Below are 21,131 nucleotides of genomic sequence, written 5' to 3'. Positions count from 1 at the left end.
ACATGACCTGCCCACCTCATCCTCCTTGACTTGATCATTCTAATTTTACTTGGAGAAGAGTACAAGTTACGAAGCTCCTTATTATGCAGTTTTCTCCTACCTCCTGTCACTTCATCTCTCTTCGGAACTAAACAGACAACACACACAGAAGAACGCGGAATAAAGGCCGAAGTACAGGTATGGCCCGAGAGAAAATAGAACAGACGATCCGTTGTGCGAATAGTAGAAGACTTTGCACGCCTTAGACTGCGCGGTCATTGCGAACGGCAGTTTGCTGCCACTACCGCAACATTATTAAAACATGCCAGCATGCAATTAAGGGGTTAACCGATAGAAGCTTTCAAAGTATACCTCACGTCCTTCTTCTAAGATTTAGTGCAGCTATTTATCTTAATGGCCCCTTGCAGCGTACAAATCATCGGTAACAATCCTGGAACAGAAGTAGCAATGGACAGAACAGGTTCCCCCTTCCCTCAGCCATCTGACAAGTGTAATTATTTGTACTATGCTTTCAGTTAATTTAATAATAGGCAAACCATAGCACTAATTGAACTCTATAACTACTGATGCTTAACGCACAGCAGTTATTCTATCATAAACTGCTCTGTTTCCTTGTAGAGGTGCGCTGAAGAAGGGAAAAAAATAGCTCGAGGAAAATATGGAGGGGGTGGATCCATAGGACTGCTTTCTGCGGCCTCAGTAAAATCATATTGTCAATACCTGTTATTTACCAGTGGTAGCAATATTTTGTACTTGCTTTCTTAAAAGCCGGCAGAACATATATAAGACAAGTAACACATAATTATATTCCTCTTGGACGTTTTCACCAAGAACCGATTTTCCATACTGACTGTATTTTATCATTATACGTTGCATTTTGGCCACACACTGTGCTTATGTTTCCACGGAACCAGCAAAATAATCTGCATTCGTCTTTCCGCGACTTCATTTCAGTTGCCTCTGTCATAAACCAGGCACACTCTACGGTACAGTAAACGTTACAATATGACATCAGTTAAATTTATATTACAGACTTCACCATTCACAGTCCATAAACAAACTCCCACATACGTCTTCATGATAGGGACAACTTTGCTTTTACCCCTTTGTAGCCCAGATAAGCACTCCTTCTTAGTACGCGGGTTCCCTGTCTTGAAGGAGCTACAAATTTCCGCCCATTCCTCATCTCCTTTCCCCATGTCGACTGCCGTCCGTTGCTGGACGAGGCGATGCGACATCGGCGCTTGCTGCCCGAAGCAGCCGAGAAGCTTCCCTGTGGCATCTCGGAGCGAGAACGCCCACGACTCTTCTCGGCCCTATTTCCTTCCCTTACCAAGAGGAGCACGTTGATGAGCTAGCTGACTGTGGGAGTATATCTCTGGATGGACGGACACACGCACACAACTACGCATACACACTGATACACCATCACATAGCTCACATACGTACACGGCTCTCATGAACTGACACACACACCCACATACACACGCAAGCGCAGACACGTGCGTGCGCACTGGCATACACACAAGCGCACATACAGTGACACACATACACACACTCACACTCATTGGGACACTCATGCACAGGGACACACACTGACACAACATGCACACAACCGCACACAACTACGGCTGCGCAGAACGAGGAAGAGTTATGGGTTGCGCACGCCTGGCAGCTTCCAAAAGCTGAGCTCTCTGACCTATCACATGCCATGTTCGGTGTACTTTGGGCAATAGCGGATGTGGTGTTACTGATAAACGGACAGACAGACATGCTTTTCGAGTTTTTCCGACTGCGCACACAAATTAAGATACACGCTGTATTACTAGAATTACTGCGAATGCATTGGAATTGTGAGTTCGGTACTTCGTAATTTATAATTACTCTTCACACCAACAGCACAATAGAAGTATTTTTTATTTTTATATTACACATCCTGTTGCATACGTGAGTACTTGAGGTTCTTACCTTCACACAACGTACTCTGGTTTGAATACTGTATACTGCCTATAAAAGGATTGAAAAACAAACAAACAAACAAAAAAAAAATAAGTCACTCAGTTCTCTAACAGAAATGAGTACCAGGAATCTTCCTGAAGGCAAATTGTGGACGGCACATAAGGCTGACACCTCACCGTCATCTATGAGCCGATTGTCTAGAAAATGTAATAGCCTCGACATCTCACAAATCTATGTGAATCCACGGCCTGTTACAGGGATATCTAAAAAGAAAACATTAATTCAGCATAAATGTAATATACATATTTATCGCTTTATTCTTGCACACTTGAAGATGATCAAAGAGACCGAAGCATATAGTGTGATTGTTATAATAAACTGGCTGCAGACTGCAGTCAACTGCGAAAAACGTATCTCACTGTCCGTTTACCAGTAACACCACATCTGCTGCAGCCCAAGGTACACCGAACATAGAGTAATAGATGATAGGTCACAGAGCTCAGCTTTGGGAAGCTCCCAGACATGCATAACGCATAACTTCCTCGTTCTGCGCAGCCGCAGCTTGTGCGTGGTGTGTCAGTGCGTGTCCCTGTGTGTGAGTGTGTCATTGAGCGTGAGTGTGTCTGCGTGTCACCGTATGTGCAGACTGCAGCCACCTGCTCACGCTGGTTCCTCGCTCGCGGATTTCTTATACCCTGAAGATGGAGGCGATAAGTTCCTCCGAAACGTCGGTTAACACAATAGTTACACGACACCACATCCCAGAAGACAGCATTCTTCAGCATGCATATGGCTTCCTAACATGTAGCTCAATTTTCATTACATTAAATTACATTACTTATTTCTCCAGATGAAAACGAACAAAAAATAAACTAAAATATCATGAAACATCGAATTGTGTGGAAGTACCGTCTCCTATCATGTTATATGTTGTCCCTCAGCCCCCCAACCCCTCACGAACACTATGGTGGGTCTCTGACCTGCACTGATGACAAAGTGCGTTACCTCATGCTCGGCAGTGTCAAAGCGTGCGTCACGCCCACTGCGACCGTCATCCGGAAGTTCTTGCTACCTGCTTTATGCTGGTTTCTCGCTTGGCTTATTCTTCGATCCTGAAGATGGAGGCGACATGTTCCTCAGAAACATTGGTCCACTTTCAACGAATTACACAGCGTTATATCGCAGATGACAGAATTCTTCATGATTACTACTGTGAGAGCCTCAAATCTTACAACTTGACTGTGGATTTTGGAGATTTTCCTGAACCCCCCCCCACACCCTAGCAAATATCGGGATGTTTCTCCAATTAGGCGAGCACGGTCTCCATCCAAATCCTTTTCAGTTCATCAGTCACCTACCATTCGACGCTATATAGCCTAGATACCGACAGCGTCATAAAACGAAGTTGTTACCATTGAGTTAAATAGGTCTAAATCAATTGTTCAAAGAACCTGACTGCTTATGTGCCTAGGTAAGCTTAGAATCATAACAAAGAGATGAGGAATAGGCGATTCCATTAATTACAAGGTGAAAGTCAAAGTAGTGCCCAATTCTGTTATTCGCAACGCAGACGCTCCAAGCGTTCGTTTAGAAACTGGTTCCAGCCAGAGACAAATGGCTGCTGACGGGTGTAGGTTTCTGTATTTGTTGACATTATCCCCCCCCCCCGCCCCGTCTTTCTTGCAATACGAAATCCGGTTCCTCCAATCCTGATATGTATATATATATATAACTAGCAAAACCGAAAGTAGAGTAAGGTGTACATTTTGAAACAAACATATATTATCAAACCGGAAATGATTTAAAAACTACTTGTAACATAGTCTGGAGTTGTCATATATGTAAGTCGCATATATGTGTTTCTCGGGCTCCGGAAGAGAAATGTGAACACTTTTTCGGACGGGAAGTTACACAAGACTTCGTTTTTTTTTTTTGCATCCTTACTCTCGACACGTGCGAGAGCTTTTCTAGGTCGAGACGAGTTCAACAAGATAATTTAAAAATAATTACGTAATCGAGACGGAAACGAAATTCCTCTGTATTGCACCGCTTTTTTTTCCCACTATAGTTACAGTTTATAATATTTACCTTTTCATAATATAATAAATTTGACGTGTCCCTTTCGATATCTGATTATTTTTTATTGAAAATCTTTTGTAAATTATTGCACATAAAAATCAATTCTTTGGCCATGTCCTTCTTCACCATGGGCAGAAACAGGAGAGAGAGAGACAGACAGATTGTGGTTAGAAGTTGATTCTTGTCAGCATTGGCAACGGCCTTGAATGGGGTAGTTTGTATCCCACTGCACAAAACAATAGTTATTTGAAAATACTCGGAGTTCAAGATAGAAAAACCTATATTCAATTCGATGTCAAGATATTCTTTTCTCTCAATCCGATCTCGAAATTTCGAGACTCGCACATGCGTACTTCTAACTACTGCGGATGTGTACACATAATCGTACATACGCGTAGTTTGACGAAACTGAGGTAAACTAAACGAAACACTTCTGGTTATAACTTGTGACACCTGGCAGCAACACCTGAGCTGACAAAGAGGAAATCGTGTTGAATCTGAGGTCCTCACAGTGGTGGTTATAAAGAGTTGTGTCCCAAATCTGAAGGCTCTTCTATTCGTGATGTCAGTACAGAACTTGTGCAAAGAAATCTATGGATGGAGAGACTTAATTCTTTCTGGTTACCACAAGATGGAATTCCCATATATATATATATTGTGTACTACCTCCTATTGACAATTCCAGATGATCTATGAGATGTTAGCAGCGAGTGTTGCTGCTTGTGTGACTTTTTTTTTTTTCGACGCAGTTGGTTTCATGAATGACTGGATTCGGGACTGTTCTAGGACTTCATGAAATGGAGGGCTACAGGGAGACAGGTAAGTTAACAATTTGTTCTTTACCATAACAACTTTGAACGATAGGTCCTTTCAAAAAAATTAAAGAAGTTTTATTTTACCATCATATTACTTCCATTTTGTTTTCAAATTCATACAAAATCGAACCAGTTTTCAGAGCATATAATCAACACGAAATTTCACCAAGTTCAGCTGTGTAGTTTCGGGAATGATAAATACAGTGAGCGTTCATTTGATGCCCTTCCTGCATATATCGAACATATTCGGGAGGAAGAAATTAACCGAAAGTCGACAGAGGAACCACAGAACCAAGGAGATAATATCGCTAAACCTCTATGTAAGTTCCGATGTGATTATTTAATTAGGCGCCCTTGAGCGACTGGTCTTATTGCTTAAATAATTAAGATATTGGTTTTAACGTCATGAAACAATCTTTTCGTAATTACAATGTTGTATTTAACGGTACGAGGCTCTGAATTTCAAATCAACTTGTTAAATTGTCTTCTGGATACGTAAGGGGATTGGCTCGCTCCATCCATCAGAGGACTAAGTGCGCAGACCGGTACAGGCAGCTTCTTGATACAGTGTGCACTGAAACTACTTTGTGGCGGTCTTCATAGTGTTTAACACATACTGTAGAATAAGTTGATGTGAATGTACATGTACTGAAATATTACCTACCAGGGACTGAGGAAAGATTTATGGTACGATTCTCGTCTCTTCTTGAGACTTCCTGTCATTGGCAGTGCACGATACAAACATTCACCACGTAATTATTATCAACTGACAATTCGTCATTTGAGTGTTAGAGTGTACTATGTCCATCAGGCAAATTTGGGGAAACTTAGCTTGACGATAGACAGTCAACTGTAATTTAAGTTTGATTAGGATTAAAACACATTCTGAAATATCACACTTGCAATTAAATATATCAGTAAAAATATGTGGAAATAGTGCAACACAGAATGCGGAAAGAGAAAAGTGCAATATCTCATTTTCGACCAAGGGCACAGATAGACATTAGAGTTCAATGTACAGGCAACGAGTCTGAAATTATTGGAAGTAGTCATTAGTATAGTTCGCTTGCGGACTAAAGTCACGGAGTTTAGTTTAGTTTTTTTAGTCATGGACTCTACCACGAATTTTCCTGGGGAGGAGTGAGTTTTACAAAGGGTGAGAAAACTAGAAAATTTGTTTATAAACTTAAATTTAAGACGTTTAAGAGTATTTTGATTGGTTTATTGGTCCAGTATTCAGATGTTAAATTACTCATAAATGTTGTTACTAACATTTGGTACCCCCCCCCCATCTTGCAGGCGCCCATGATGGTACTGAACCAAAAACAAATATATAACGCATTTACTGCTTTGATCTGTAACGTTAAGGGAAGCTATTCTTCAGTATTCATGAGAATATTGCATCTTCGTAGCAGATTATTCGTTTCTTTCTCACACTAGACTTCAGCCTTCAGCTTTACACAGGCACAGTAATTACTAAGAACCCATTAGCACGTGCATGATTTGCATTTTGCTATACTCTATAAACATGTACAGAGAGGTACCTATATAGGGCGTAATATGTGAAAAGTATATGACTAATTTTCTCTCTCAAATATAGATATGTGGAGAGATGCGTCTACATAGGCAGAAATATATGAAAGGTGTATGACTAATTTTTCCGCTCCAGTATGAACATATACAGAGATGCGACTGTGAAAATTATATTACTTATTTTTCGGCTCCAATATAGACATGTATAGAGTAGCGTCTATATAGGCAGAAATACGTGAAAGGTTTATGACTAAATTTCCGTTCTCTATAGAGGTGTCCATATAGACACTAGTATGTGAAAGTTACGTGACTGATTTTTCCTTCGCAATATTGACATGTACAGAGAGGTGTCTATACAGGTAGTCATATGTGTAAGCCGTATGATTCATTTTTCCGGTCCAATATAGACTTGAACAGAGGGGCTTTAATGTAGTTAGTAATATGAGAAAGTTTTTTTTGTTCTAATATAGACTTATACAGAGATGCGTCTATATAGGCAGTAATATGTGAAAGGTATGTAGCTTATTCTTCCCTCCTATATATATAGATAGATAGATAGATAGCCGACTATATAGGCAATATTTTGTCAAAGAACAGGATACTTTTTCTCTACTCTACACATGTACAGGGAGGCGTCTATATGCTGAGTAATATGTGTAAGGTATATATCGAAAATAAACATGTACAGAGAGCTATTTACATAGGCAGTAATACGTTATGGAATGTAGCTTATTTTTCCATCCAAAATAGATATGAACCGAGAGGCGTCTATAAGGGCAGCAAAGGCATGTCCAATATAGATATATAACGATGGACCTCTGTAGCCGTAATATGTGAAAGATATATGATCTATTTTCGGCCCTAACACAAACATGAATAGAGGGGCGTATATATAGGCAGTGTTATGTGAAAAGTACTTGAGTTCGCTTTCCTCTTCCACTATACATATGTAGAGAAATTTCTATGTAAGGAGTCACATGTAGGCATGTACAAAGAGGCATCTACAGTATATAGGCAGTAATACACGATGTGAAAAATATATGACTTATTTCATTTTACTCTATTACATATACAGGAAGGCATCTCTATGGGGAGGAATATCTGAAAGTTTTATGACTAAATTTCGGCTTCAATATAGACGTATAGAGAGAAGCGTCTATGTAGGGAGCAATATGTGAAAAGTTAATGAATTATTTTTCGGCTCCAATATAAGCTTGTACAGAGAGGTGTCTATATAGTCAATTATATGTGAAAAATACATCACAGATATCTTTTCTCTCTATACTTATGCACAGAAAGGCGTCATTATGGGGAGTAATATGTGAAAGTTATATGAAAATATTTCCGGCTCAAAGTAGACATGAACAGAGGGGCGTGTATATGAGCAATAATATGTGAAAAATACATAACTTACATTTCACCTATATACATATGTAGAGAGAGGCGTAAGAAGTATACTGATTAATCCGTGAATGGTATATGATAATTTTTACTCTAATATAAAATTGTTCAGAGAGGCGTCTATATAGACAATTATGTGTGAAAAATACATAATTTATTTCTTTCCCTCTATGAATATTTTTGAGAGTGGCGTCCATATGGGGAGTAATATGTGAATTGTATATGACATTTTTTTTGGCTCCAATATGCTTGAATGCTTCTATAGAGAATCATCTATATAGTCAGTAATATGTGAAAAGTACAAGACTAATTTCTTCTCCTCACTATACACTCATGTAGAGAAGCGTCTGTATAGAAATGAATATGTGAAAATTCCTTTTTTCTTCTTCTCCTCTACACACATGTACAGAGAGGCGTCTATATAAGCAGTAATATGTAAACGCATAACACTCTTTCCTTCTTCCCACTATACCAGTACCTACCTGCAAAATAGCGTCTGTATAGAAAACAATATGTGAAAAATACATGCCAGATTTTCTCTCCTCTATGCACATGAAGAGAAGGGCGTCGAAGAGATGGGCGTCTATATAGNGTATGACTCACGGCAAATTGCAGCCGCGGCGCGCACTTGATTGTACGCACTGTATATCAAGAGTATATGATTTATTTTTCGTCTGCAATATAGATATGTACAGATTGGCGTATATATATATATATATGCAATTATACGTAAAAAAATGACAATTATATGTAAAAAAATGACTTATTTTATCTCCTCTATACATATGTACAGAGATGTCGATATAGGGAGTAATATGTGAAAAGTATATGACCATATTTTCGGCTCCAATATATACTTCTATAGAGATACAACAATATAGGCAGTAATATGTGAAAAGTAGAAGACTTATTAATTTTCCCCACAATAAACACTTGCAGAGAAGCGTTTGTAGAAGAATAATGTGAAAAATACACTCCTTGTTATTTTCCCCTCTATACATATTCTCTGCACCTGTATATAGTGGAGAGAAGAAAGAAGTGTTATGCTTTTCACATATTACTGCCTATATAGACGCCCCTCTCTAGATGTGCATAGAGGAGAAAAATGAGTCACCTAATTTACACATTACTTTCCATACAGATGCTTCTCTGCATGTGTGTATAGTGAGGAGAAAAATAAGTCATATACTTTCCACATATTACTGCCTATATATGCGCCGCTCTGTACATGTGTATAGAGGAGAAAAAATGAGCCATGTATTTTTCACATATTATTTTCTATAAAGACAATTCTCTGCCATGTGTGTATAACGGAGAGAAAGAAATAAGTCTTATACTTTTCACATCTTACCCCCTATATAGACATACCTCTCTTGATGTGTACATAGGGCAAAGAATGCATGTATTTTTCACATATTATTTTCTGTACGACGTTTCTCTGCACGTTTGTATAGTCGGGAGAAGAAAATAAGTCTTATACTGTTCACATATTACTCTCTGTTAGATGCCCCCTCTCTACATGTGTATTGAATAGAAAGAATAAGGAATGTATTTTTCATATATTATTTTCTTTACAGATGCAGTAATATGTGAGAGGCATGTGACTAATTTTAATGCTCCTAATTGATATTATTGGCCATATAGACCCTGATAACATACCAACAGTGTTTTGTGTATATATGCAGTGAGTTATTTACAGAGTGAACAACCTGATCTTCAACAGCTTAAATCAAAAATATTCTTTAGAAACAATATATCCATCCACAATAATACTACAATGGATCTTGGATAAAGAGGATGGGTGATCTAGACTGGATTCATTTGTCTCAGTGTACTGACCAGTGGCAGGCTCTTGTGAACATGGCAATGAACTTTCATGTCTCATGTTTTGAAATTCCTGAGGAACTGAGTATCTGCTCCCCTCTATGAAGTCAGTTCAGTTAGTCATGTGACTGACATTGTAGTGATTCATGAGGAGCAGAGCAGTGGATACTAAGCAGGTATGACACCTACCGACCACTTCAAGAAACTTCATGATGTTCCCTCACAAATGGAATAAATCAATGTTATATCTTCTTTACAAACCTCTTCATTCGAGTTTCAGTTGTAAAGATGATTTCTGTTTATCCTGCATAAAAATTCTGGCCACACAAATGCATAATATGTAATAACAATAATGAGCATATATGCACTTGAATTGTAGCTAACATTATATTCTCCATACAGACATCTGAATTACATATATATAAACTGATATACATTAGGTATATCTATGCATAATACACAGATGCCCAACATATTATACTAATGGCTATGCACAGACCTAAATAAGAAAATATTGAATATATGAAAGCATAACATTTTCTTATATCACCTTACAATTCAGACCCATACCATGAATGTATTCAGTGAAAAAGTCAGAGTGACAGATATTTGAACAGTTTTCTAACACAGTTATTCTATCTTTCAATGTGATCCTCAGGCTAACGTGGTTGACACGAACGCTACTCCACTGAGTTTAATAACGTTATACATATATGCACCTGTATTTGATGTGGTAATACAAGCTATACAGATGCCAAAATTGTATATAATATACTGGCTATATAAATATCTGATCAACATAAATTATATAAAGTATTCTATACAGAAGTCTAATAAATATGAAGGCAAATCGAAAAGTCTTTGCCCCTATTTCTTTTCAGCCACAATAACACACATACAGGGAAATCAAAATGCATTCAGTGTTATAAGTACCTTTGACTATTTTTCCACATAGTCACCACTCCGGTTCAGGCATTTGTCCCATCGCACCACTAGTTTGGAGATGCCGCTGTTGTAGTATTTGGCTGGTTGAGCACGGAACCACCGCCGGACAGCGGTTTTCGCGTTGTCATCAGAAATGAACCTCTGGCCTGCCAGTAACTTCTTCAGTGGACCGAACACGTGGTAATCACTGTGGGCGAGGTCTGGACTATACGGTGCATGCTCCATAATCTCCCATCTAAATGACTGCAATCATGCCCAGGGATTCTCGTGGACGATGTGGTTCTCCTCCATGACAATGCCAGGCCTCATTTGGTAAACAGGACCGCCACCCAACTGCAGTCATATAGGTACAACACAGTAGATCTTTAGCCCTTTATTATATTTTACTAATGCATCTGAAGCAAAGCAAACTTTTAGAGCACTTTAAACATTTTAAAACTCCATATACAAAACAACATTGCAGAACTGATGGATCAAAGGAACTAGATGCAAATGAAAATGATGGTGCACAGAAAAACTGTAAAGACTGCACATGATGAAGTTCTGCAGTTGTTGCCTGTTGAAGAGATACGTGTCATCAATGCAGCTCATCTTACAGTCACAGTGGTGGTCATGGCAGAATCCAGACACAAACATGTATGTAACATTGTGTTAATGTGAGCATAGCAGCTTCATTAATTAGCATCTCCTGATCAGCATGTGAGGTCTGTAATGCTAACAGGGCAATAAGGTGCAAACATTGGTTTCTGAGCCAATATTACTTGAAAGAATAAAAATTTCAGTCTAAAAAGCTGGCAAAATACATGAGAAACATATCTGATGGATCATATTCATCACCAGTTGAAACTGGAGAAAAATGTTACTATTCTCATTTCTGAAGCTGAGAGGTCAAAAGGACTGTTTTAGAATATTCTTACTGCAGCATTAAATAAAAGGGTACATGATGAACAAACTAAATAAGGTGCCCTAATGAACTAGTATTCAAGACCTCAATTCTGTACTTGCAGATACCATAACTGGTGTGAACAAGAGATAAAATACTCATAACTTGAAGGCATGCTCCAACACTGTCTGCTGTGGGTTCTGTCCAAGTACACATTAGATGTCATCACACAATAAACTGTACCACGAATCTGTACTTGTGGAAGAAGGAATTCTGTGCAATACAAAGTGTAAGAATAGTGCACCGTGCAATACCAAGTACACATGGATTAACCTGAAATTGGTGCTGCAGTTCATGTTTATCTTCTGATACCTCACTCAATTTATTCACTTATTTCATCCTCATTTCTATAACATTGATTTATGTTTCTTTTCAAGATGATTTTTATGTGCAGAACTTTTGTGCAGTTCTCAGGAAAAAAAAACAGAAACCAAAAACTGTTGTACCTGGTTCATAACTATGCTGTTGAGACTCACAACTAGGCTAAGTAAGAAATGTACAATAAACATATGATATTTTTCTGTAATGTCAGAAAAACGGTGAGAACTATTTTCAATTAAAAGAGATGTGACAAAAACTAGTTTTTACTGAAAAATAAAAGCTGTAAATACTAGGAATTCCAACTTTAATTAGGGTTTCACTAACAGATGCAGTAATTTCGAGTTGTAACAATGGAACAGTAATTTTGCCTAGTGTTCACTGAGGTTTCTAGATTTTACTAGTATGAATTTGAAACAAATCTGAAGTTTTCACTCTAATATCATATAATAAACTTCCTGATGACCTGCAGCATCACAAGGCTCCTATGGAATCCACAGATCATGAAACAACAGACCTCAAGCAAGTCTGGTGTTATATGTAATAAAATTCTTGTGCATCATATACATCAAATTTCCTGATAACCTGATTAATGTTTTTTATATACACAGAAATCTGCTGTGGATTCCATAGGTCTTGAACCAGAGACTTTAAGCAGGCTAGTGTAATGTCTCATGTTACCACCTTCTTTTGAAATATTGTATAATCATTCAACTTCTTGACAGCTTGCAGCCTGGTTTGGTATGAAACTGTAAATAGCTGTAAATATAATGGAAGATATAAAAGTGTCTGGCTGCAGAACCAGTTACTGCAAATACATTCCCTGTTTTTGCTGGGGAAGAAGCTTCTGCCAGTCACTGATCAGTGGCATGACTCATCAGGGAGGGTTGATTAGTACATGGTAACAGTATTTAGAGAAAGAGGAAATATAATGTAGAAAAAAAGAAAAGGAACTGTAAAAGCACAACAATTCTTATAATGAAAATAATGCAAGTTAAATCTTTATCTCTTGGAAGAGTTTCCACCATTTGTTGTTTAATTTGAACTGGCCTGTACTTCATCCTTCTACACTGAATTGGGTTCACTGTAAACCCTCTATGTATAACACAGTAAAAGCAAAGCAAGCAAAGCTATCCCTGTGACAGGCCATGAAGGCCCATAGGGTTGTGAGGTGTTGAGGGTCCCACATTATCTAGACAATCTGCTCAAAAATGGCGGTAAGGTTGTCAGCCTTTACATGCTGGCCGCGCTTTACTCCCCAGGAAATGTATTTAATTAACTCCTGGTACTCATTTCTGTTAGAGGCTGAGTCAACCCCAGGGCCATAGTGCGGCTGGAAGGATTAGGTCAACTGAAAATAATCCAATGACCTCATCGGGACTTTAACCCATGACCTTCTGGCTTATAGCATAGTGCCTCAACCAACTATGCTACCGTGTCCCCCTTCTATGTATAACACAGTCCATCAATAATGCAATAAAATGTTTCTTTTTCTTCCACTTACACTTTTAACACGACACATTTCGGCCCTTGATGGTCATCTTCAGGTGCTACACTTCAGTAATATGCACTAAAATCACATGTTGTAGTTCATTTAATGCAATAAAATAAAATACATTAAAATTTTCTATTAAAATTTGTTCATTACTTTTGTGAAATTCTATTCCACCTCACAAGGGGTGTCGTCCACTTGTTTAGAACTATATGTTTCTCTCCATGTGTTTTATTGCAGCAGATTGTTTTTTATATTCGTTATCCAATTGTTCTGTTATGTCTGCAACCTGTAATCTACAAAATGCCACATGTTAATATTGCTTTTGAATGTTGTTATTAATGTTATGCTATGTTGGTAATTTCTTGTGCTTGTCTTCCTTTACATACAGTTCTCCATGTTATGAATCATCTCAGAAAATGTCCATATCCTATACACATAGCGTGGAACCTGATTGTATTTCCATTCTTGTTGATGTGTGGTGGATATCTGCAAACTATACAAAAATGGTACTGTTTTGAGTAATTTTAACTTAATTATAGTTATGTACATTGCATAGACTTTACTTATTCATATGGGATTCCTATTTTGCAGGCTGCATCCTATCCATTTATGTAGGACTGGCTGAATTGGATTTGGAATAAGAATGCAGGGTATAATTTAACCTACATGGTGCTGTGGTTGCTGTCCAAGACATTCAGAATTCCATCATACATCAGGTTATATATGTCTGAAAGTATTTTTGAATAAATTTCAAGCACATACAATTTTATAAGTATCACACAATGGTAAATAATTATATTATGATAAATACTGTTAAGTTTACATGTATATCCATGTAAAATTAAGTTGAATCCAACCTAATTCATTATTTTCTATATTTTCATGTCTGAATAAAATTTCTACTTACACTACAGATATTTTTGTCTGATCAGTGTTATGACATTTGATGACGACCATCTATGGCCAAATATGTTTGTAGTTAGAAATAAAAAACAAGGCCCCTTAATATAATTTTGTGTGACAGTTATTACAAGTATCATGACTCAAGATAAACACATACAGGATGCAATCTTAGAAAAAATTGGTTATTATGCTGAAAAATAGTTCTGATTTAATGCCATTTTTAGGAGTACTAGTAATTTTGTTTTTTGTTTGCCACGTATTCTGTTCAGACTGTTCATTAATTATGTCTGTGACATATTGAGTTGGGATACTGGTTTACATACTGTTCAATATCAAAGGAACATGTTTTTAGATATTCACAGTTTTCAATTCCATTTGAAACATTCAGTCAATGAAATGAGTTTCTGATGTTGATGAAATCAGGTAGGTGAATATATTCCTGAAAAGATTGACAGTGTACCTTGCTAACTTGCAGGAGAGGGCATTGCACCAGTTGCCCCATTGTGGGGTGGCATGTCACACTACCAGACTCACTGGGGTGTTTGGTTTATTAATTTTTATTAAACTAGTTATTTTAGGGTTGTAGGATTTCCATTTATAAATTTTGATTTCTGTCCGTAACAATAATGGGTGTGTTAATATCACATCTTTTGGTTTTCTGGTATTTTTCTGTTTCACCATTATGCAAAAAAGAAAATGTAAAGCCATTCATGCAACAGGTTGTGGAGGCCCATTGGGTTGCGAGATGCTGAGGCTCCCACAGCTGGCTCACAGATGGCGGTGAGGTTGTCAGCCTTAGGCACTGGCCACCCTTCATTCCCAGGAAGATTCCTGGTACTCATTACTGTTAGAGGCTGAGTCAACCACAGTACCAAAGTGCAATTGGAAGGGTTAGGGCCCTTCAATATAATTACATCCTAAGAATGTTTCTACTTTTAAGGCTGAGGCCACACGAGTGCGCAAAATGCGTCCATTGTAATGAACATTGTGATGTCTGTTGTAGAAATAAACAAGAGAGGTGAATGCTATGCTTTCTTCTGGCTCCATTTCAGACAAAAAATATGCACCACTTTCTGCAAGTGTGTGGTGTCCTCAGCAAAGTCCATCATAATATATGTTCGTTGCAATGGAACGTACTTCGTGCGCTCGTGTAGCCCCAGCCTAAGTTGGATTCTTGTTCATATATTATGACAAAATGACCTTTGTCAGTTTCTGTAGCTATTAGGTAGTGAGAGGGCTATTTTTTATTCACAGGTAGCAGACTGAATAATATTAAGTTCACATCTTACTTTTAAGAGCCACTTGAAAACCAATACCTGCCCCATTCCATTCTAGTTTGCAAGGCATCCACATTTCTAGCATCAGGAAGGTTCTGCAGTCAGCATGACTTGTATGGCACACACATCAGTAAACATCTTGATATTAAGTCCGTGCATGCTCTTTTCATTTTGAAAGATATGATTCAAGTTGAAGAGTGTTGTATTTGTTTCAAATGTCAGAGGAGTATCCAAATCATTCTGCACTGTAACATATGAAGCTAAATAATGGTTATAACTTCAGACCAATTTCGTCCATAATGAAACTGCATGACAACTAGAAATAGATCTACAGTGATTGCAATATGGAAGACAAGAATTGGTTTTATGACAGGCACAAGTTACAGAGACAAAATGTATTTCATGTTAACTGTCATCTATTTAAATACTTTTCCATTTCCATATCAGAACACACATTTAAGTTTGAAGAATGCCGTCTTCTGGGATGTGGCACCATGTAGATCTTATGTGAATATGTTCCTCTGAAACTTCGGTTCACACAAGAACTACATGGCACCACATCCCAGAAGACGGCATTTTTCATAGTCACCGCCATGAAAACCTCAAATCTTACATAGAATTAAGTTTTTAGTTACTATAGGATTCTGACAATGGTGNATATATTAATAGTTTTTAGGTCATAAAAATCCGGGCCCTAATAATTAGTGACACATCAGCTGTGCACTGAACACGTTTATCTGAAGAGAGGCAGCCAAGGTTCTGGAAAATGACAAGAAAGTCAGGTGATTCAGTAATTCAAGGAACATTGTGTATCTGACACCTTCTTTGACACAGAAGAATTTTCAGATGTAAAAATAAGGAGCACATTCTGCTATATATGTCACACTGATAGCCTCCCAGAATACATTTCAAAGAGAATTATGAAAGTATAAGAGGTGGAACAGAACTTTCCAGCATAGTTGACATTTTTGGTCATTCTCTTCACTTACTGTTTATTGCACAAAAGTGTCTTGCCAAAACGAACAATGAAAAATGTTGGATGGTGGTTGCAGAGAAACTTGATGGTTCCAAAATATCTATTGGAATGAATGTGGAATATATACAGAAAGAATGGAAGCATAGTTGATACACTGTGAAATAAGAACCAGACACAAAGTTACAAGATGGCAAAACCTTAGCATGTAGAGGCTGTGTGACTAAGTCTGAAATAGAGAAATTAAAATTATTATGGTTTAACCATAAGAAAAAATGTTACCAGTATGGAAAACATGGAGGGATCTCTCTTTTCATAAGCTCTGAACAGATGAATTATCTTTGTCTAAGTGACACTGACACTGATAATTAGTGTAATTCAATGCTGGAGTTGGGTATGAACAGTACGAATAGAACACAATCACGAAAATGTCAATGAGTGTTTGTTGTTTAGACATGGTGACCTAAAACTCTTTTTATAAGGCTTAACACATTGAAATTTGGAGAACATGGGGAAGTATGGACCAAAATGAAATTTCCTTCTCATCTTTCAGCTCAGTTTTTATCAAATTTATCATCTGGTTCCAAATCTAAAATGAATAAATGGTCTCATAGCTGTGATCCTTCCACAAGTCAGTCTGTGTTTAATTTATTTATTTCTAGATAGCAATGTTTGTAAGAAGCTCTCTTCAGGAGGTATTAAGAAATACTTTTCAACATGTGGAAAATTTGTCCTTTACTTTTTATGCAATTACCAAATTGAAAAAGGAAAGTATTAAAGTTGTAAATACTAACAGTACTGACCTTAATAACAGGTTTGCAATATGAAAACTACACACAAGTTTATCACTCAGTTGAATCTAAATGGAATGGGTCCTACAAGTACTGACATTAATGACTGTGAAAAGTATCATTTAATTCTCTTGAAAAGACTGACACTAGTTCAGTTCACTGACCTTCACTGATGCATATGCTAATTACTTCAATTTCGCATAAGGAAAAATTGCCTGATCAGTGGAACGAATGTATTATTGTACCAGTTCACAAGAAGGGTGATAAAATTGTCTGTAGTAATTATCGGGGGATATCAGTGCTATCAACTTCATACAAAATTTTATCCAATATTCTCCTCTCAAGGTTAAGTCCATACATAGATAAAATTATTGGGGATCATCAGTGTGATTTTGAGGTAACAGATCAGCTACAGATCAGACCTTTTGCATCTGTCAGATATTGGAGAAACAATGGGAGTACAATGAGACAGTACATCAGCTATTCATAAACTTCAAGACAGCCTATGATTCAGTTAGGAGGGAAGAATTACAATATTCTGATAGAATCTGGGATACCCACAAAACTGGTTAGGCTGATTAAAATGTGTTTAAACGAAACGTATAGTAAAGTCCGTGTACGTAAACATTTGTCTGATAAATTTCCTATCCAGAATGGTCTAAAACAAGGAGATGCTTTATCGCCACTCCTTTTCAACTGTGCTTTATAATAGCCAATAGGAAGGTCCAGGAGAAGCAGATGGGACTGAAATTAAATGGGACACATCAGCTGTTCATCTATGCAGATGATGTGAATCTACTTGGTGATAACATGGATATCATAAAGAAAAAACACAAAAACTTTAAATGACACAAGTAAGGAGGTTGGTCTAGAAGTAAACACAGAGAAAACTACGTATATGTTGCTGTCTTGTCACCAAAATGCAGGGCAAAATCATGACATAAAGATAGGAAACAGATGTTTTGAAAATGTGGCTCAGCTCAGATATTTGGGAACAATGATAACAGATCAAAACCTGATTCAGGAGGAAATTAAGAGACAATTGAACTCGGGTAATGCTTGCTACCATTCAGTCCAGAACCTTTTGTCTTCTCGTCTGTTGTCCAAAAACATAAAAATTAGAATATAAAAAACTATAATTTTGCCTGTGGTTCTGTATGGGTGTGAAACTTGGTCTCTGACATTAAGGGAGGAACATAGACTGAGGGTGTTGAGGAGAATATTTGGACTGAAGAGAGATGAAGTGACAGGAGGTTGGAGAAAACTGCATAATGAGGAGCTTCATAAATTGTACTCTTCTCCAAGTATAATTAGAATGATCAAGTCAAGGAGGATGATGTGGGCAGGGCATGTAGCACTAATGGGGGAGATGAGGAATGCGTATAGGATATTGGTGGGAAAACCAGAAGGAAAGAGACCACAGGGAAGGCCAAGGTGTAGATGGGTGGACAATATTAGAATGGATCTTAGAGAAATAGGATGGGATGGTATGGATTGGATAGATCTGGCTCAAGATAGGGACCAGTGGAGGGCTCTTGTGAACACGGTAATGAACCTTCGGCTTCCATAGAATCCTGGGAATTTTTTGAGTAGCTGCAGAATTGGAGGCTCCTCAAGAAGGGCTCAGCTCCATGAGTGAGTGAGTGACATTCACTGATGCAGGCCTAGCAAATGTTGTTCTTTTAGGTTAATATAATGTGTGGGTGTTATTTATACACACTTTGTTTTTTTAGGTTTCCTCATGGATAGAAATCACAGGGAATTAAGTCTGAAGCTCTTGCATGACACAATATGAGATTTATACACCTGTCTTAACATCTTACTTAAAATATTAATTGAATTAGCAACCAGAGAAGTCATAGTGGTTTCTCTGGCTGCCTGCATCATGGAGGACTCACTACATCAGAAGAACGTCTTATTGTAAATCCTACATCTTGTTGAATTCTAAGGAATATTCAGTACTGCACATAATATTTTAAATACACTTCTGCCATTGCCAGGTGACCTTGGGTATATGCTAAATAGATATTGTAACCGTACAATTTGCTCCTCGTAATATTCAGTCTCATTGTAATAGCAGCAGAGCAAGGTTTAAAACACTTAAAATTAATATTTTACAATATTTTTCCTGTTCATGCATTTTAGAAATTCACCACAGTGCCTGTAGTTTGTGTTCATGTTTGTAAAGTTAGAAATTCAGTTTGAACACCAATACAATATTTTCTTTTTATTAAGTGAAATCATTTGCACTATTTGAGCTACTGGCTCGATCTACAACACTTTTAATATTTACATTTCGTAATACTGTTAATTTCTTCTTAAGTGTAGCAACATGATTTTTTATTACCATTTATGTCGCTTGGGCCAAATGTATTATTTACAGGTCAGCCTGAGGTTACTTTTGTTCGAGCCCCATCTGGGACTCATGATCACATTTTATTTACAGTTGGATAGCTACAGAATTGGCAAAGTGGGGTGCCTTTTTTGACGAGACAACGGGTCTGTAATTTGTCAGAGTCATATTTAGCAGTATACATCATTTATGTCTATTATTGTATGTCACCTGTCAAGATGTATATATAGTATTTACAGCTCTACATGTATAAACGGGGCACGCGGTGGCGTAGTTGGTTGAGGGGCTATGCTACAAGCCGTAAGGTCGCTGGTTCAAGTCCCGATGAGGTCATTGGATTTTTTTCAATTGACCTAATCCTTCCAGCCTCATTATGGCCCTGGGTCGACTCAGCCTCTAACAGAAATGAGTAGTAGAATTAATTAAATAGTTTTCCTGGGGAGTAAAGCACGGCCGGCGCGTAAGGCTGACAACCTTACCGCCATCTTTGAGACGATTGTCTAGATAATGTGGGACTCTCAACATCTCACAACCCTATGGGAATTCATGGCCTGTTACAGGGATAGCTTTACATTTTTTGTTTTTTACTTTTACATATATAATACATGGCAGAATATAACTAAATATATAATATATACAAGACCTCTAACAGCAGATCATGCCTTACCTTAAGTAGCAAACAGTCGTGCGCAACATTTCTTACAACGTTCCCCAGTACATTTATTCCCATTGCGGGGTTTCAAATACAACGAACACAGCCATGAATAAACCAGAACCGAACGTACGTATGAAAGGGTATAAATATCATGAAGTGATCATGAATATTGGTACACAAAGCAGTGGGGGAAACATTGCAGTGCAATATTTCTCTACCTAGAAGAAGAAGAAGAAGAAGAAGAAGAAGAAGAAGGAGGAGGAGGGAAAGCTTGTCTTCTGGATTATAACAGTACGTTGTCTGGTAGGTGACACAGACCTCTGGCTCCAAAATTTGTAGAACTTAAAAAAGAATTATGTTTGTTGGAGTGTATTAAGGGGGGTGTGATATTTAGCCTAGTTTCGATACCAGGTCAGGTTATGTGGGATTTGTAGTGGGCAAAGTGGCACTGGGGAGGTTACTCTTCGAGTACTGTACTTCGGCTTCCCCTGCCGGTTCTCATTTCACCATCTGCTCCACGTTCGTTAATGATCCTATCATCTGATAATCTCAACGCTGACAGCATCGTTAAATAACAAAGTTCAGTCTACGTATCGCATTTAAAAGCGACGCTGTAAATATGAATTTGCTACAACGAAACCGAATCTCGAATTTCAGTAAAATAGATGGCTTTTATGGCATAAAGAAAGGGGAAATAATGTATGATATTACTAACTCCCTTGCTTATCATACCCCCTTCATTATTATTCATTTCCTTTTCGCCGGTTCATGAATAACTGAAGCATATAAAATTAACAAATTGTGTGGGAACGGCGGCTGTGTGGCATGAATTATGTGCCATTTAGGGCTCAAATTTTAAGAGTTCCT

At 37.7% G+C, this 21,131-nt stretch overlaps 1 long non-coding RNA gene across 3 annotated transcripts; it reads right to left on the bottom strand.

The window, feature by feature from the left end:
* Positions 1-10,556: 10,556 nt before the first annotated feature.
* Positions 10,557-20,443, bottom strand: LOC111861947. 3 transcript variants are annotated; one of them, XR_002842355.2, is made up of 5 exons: positions 20,277-20,443; positions 15,532-15,737; positions 13,699-13,805; positions 13,466-13,605; positions 10,557-10,889 (listed from the first exon to the last, which is right to left on the bottom strand). It is a non-coding gene; the product is annotated as an uncharacterized LOC111861947 (long non-coding RNA). The 3 variants fall into 3 exon arrangements; XR_004512751.1 differs by having other exon boundaries at positions 13,466-13,805; XR_002842356.2 differs by lacking the exon at positions 13,699-13,805.
* Positions 20,444-21,131: the final 688 nt, after the last annotated feature.

The sequence above is a fragment of the Cryptotermes secundus genome, unplaced genomic scaffold (assembly GCF_002891405.2).
Source record: "Cryptotermes secundus unplaced genomic scaffold, Csec_1.0 scaffold181, whole genome shotgun sequence".
Lineage (NCBI taxonomy): Eukaryota > Metazoa > Arthropoda > Insecta > Blattodea > Kalotermitidae > Cryptotermes > Cryptotermes secundus.
The sequence above is the reverse complement of the archived record's forward strand: the minus strand, read 5'-3'. Positions and strand labels throughout refer to the sequence as shown.